General features: G+C 39.3%; 1 protein-coding gene across 2 annotated transcripts in view; it reads right to left on the reverse strand.

Annotated features, from left to right (window-relative positions):
- The window catches only part of LOC107713886 (uncharacterized), a 4,181-nt gene extending 2,359 nt beyond the window's left edge, over positions 1–1,822 (reverse strand). For both annotated transcript variants that reach the window (XM_016519533.1, XM_016519532.1), the window contains exon 1: positions 1,551–1,822. The gene's annotated coding sequence lies outside the window, so the exon portion shown is untranslated. The remainder of the gene's footprint in view (positions 1–1,550) is intronic.
- Between the last annotated feature and the right edge of the window lie 298 nt (positions 1,823–2,120).

Raw genomic sequence — 2,120 nt, forward strand, 5'->3', positions numbered from 1 at the left:
GGTGACGTCACGGACACTACGTCCATGTTTTTATACAGTCTATGGGCATGACGACATTTCCCGACCAGGCGCCGAGAGTGGTGCCAATCACAACACACACTGGCCCAGCTAACCAATCACAACGCACACTGGCCCAGCTAACCAGTCACAGCGCACGCCAGACTGGGGGGAGAGGTGTTGTAATAATGTAAAATATGTGAAAAATAATGTTTTTCGAACAACCTAGTATGAGAGCCTGTTCTAGTACACCCCCAAAACAAAATCAAGACTTTGTAAAAGAGCATAATAGGACCCCTTTAAGCAGACAGTCTATTAAAACTCTATGACTGGTAATTGACATGTAATTGCAAAGTTATTTACAGTCAGCAGAATGTCTAAAGGGGACATCAAAATAAAGTGTTACCAAAGTGTTGTTAATGTGAAAAGCTTTTTTTTTTAAATAAAATAATCCTTTTTTCAGTGAGGAAACATTTAATTGATAAAAAGTGTTAGTAAACACATTTATGTCACTAAATAGGTCCTATTTCTTTTTCAAATAAATGCTGATCTTTTGAAGTTTCTAAAAAAATGTATCACCGTTTCCACAAAAGCTGTTTTCACCATTGAGAGTAATAAGAAATGTTTCTTGAGCAGCAAATCACTCAGCATATTAGAATGATTTCTGAAGAATCATGTGACACTGAAGACTAGAGTAATGGCTGCTGATAATTCATCACAAGAATAAATTACAATTTAAAATATATTAAAATAGAAAAAATGTGTTTAAATTGTTTTGTTTTTTTTAAACAATTTTATATATTTTGTGAGCATAATGTCTTCTTTTAAAAACATAAAATTTTACAGCCCCCAAAACTTTAACCTTTGATCAGGCTAAACCAATACTGTGAGTTTGTGGCAAAACTACCTGTTCGTCTTAACTATTTGCAGATGAGGGGCGGGGTGGGTGGAAATGTCTGGTAAACCAGCTATATCTACCAACAAGGGTCTCAATCCCACAGGAGTCGATCTCTCACTCTACAGTCCCTATATGCATCCATTACAGTATGTTGTTGTTATTCTGAGAGACAACAGCATAAACATCGTGAAAAACCTTTTGGTTCTTTTGGTACAGCTTTCTTAAAGTGGGTCAAAGGCTGTTTTTCCACATTATTCCAAATACCAAATCCTTTGCTTTGGTTTTAGATGATATATATTGTCAACAGGTGAGAAAATAATCTACTAGCAAAAAAAAAAAAGAAAAAAGATCTACATCAAACATTGGAAATAGCATTAATACATGTTCAATATTTAAATTAGAATTCTAAATGTTCATATTAAAATCTTTGTTTATAGTTAAAGTCTATAATGTCTCACATGAAAGGAATGTGCTACTTAGACACAGTGGGATGAAACAGCCTCTCATTATTAATTCATTAAAGGCCCGAGTGCATCTCTCTTCCATTAAATACAAAAATACCTGTCAAGGTGAGAACTCCATCCTGTGCATCTAAACCCATCCACACACACAACAAAAATAACGGCAGACCATTTTTTTCAAAAGAAATGCTTACCTTGTGTCCCAGTCACAGATGAAGCTCTCTTTGATGTCCTCTCCCCGTCTTTACCCGTCCACTCTCTCTTCAATGATCTCTGCGGTCATCCCAGACCTCTAAGAGTGCAGCGTCAGTCCAGGTCCTTATAAAGGCAGGATCCGTCGGCACAGATCTCTCCGTCACACGTCACCCATCCTGGCCCTTGTCCTCTCCTTCAGCATCCCCACTCCAGCAGTGAAAAAGATGGAGGGAGCTTCGGGATTATACTCGTCTTTCATCTGATTACAAACCAGCCTCAGTCACATCTTCAAATCCCCAGGCAGGAAGGCGTGTGTGTGCGTGTGTGTGTGTGTGTGTGTGTGTGTGTGTACGAGAGAGCGAATGAAGAAGGAATGTGTGTGCCTGTGTTTGTGTGGGTGTTGTGGGGAAAGACTACATGTGTGATGTGGTGGAGGGCTGAAGGAGATTGGATGCTGAGAGGAGGAGGAGAATATGGAGATGAGGAGGTGCAGCGGTGGTTAAGCCGCCGGCGTTGATGCCACTTCATGCATCTGACAGAAAATAAAGGGGAAACACTTGACTGAATGT

The sequence above is a fragment of the Sinocyclocheilus rhinocerous genome, unplaced genomic scaffold (genome assembly GCF_001515625.1).
Source record: "Sinocyclocheilus rhinocerous isolate Xijiao unplaced genomic scaffold, SAMN03320098_v1.1 scaffold1170, whole genome shotgun sequence".
Taxonomy (NCBI): domain Eukaryota; kingdom Metazoa; phylum Chordata; class Actinopteri; order Cypriniformes; family Cyprinidae; genus Sinocyclocheilus; species Sinocyclocheilus rhinocerous.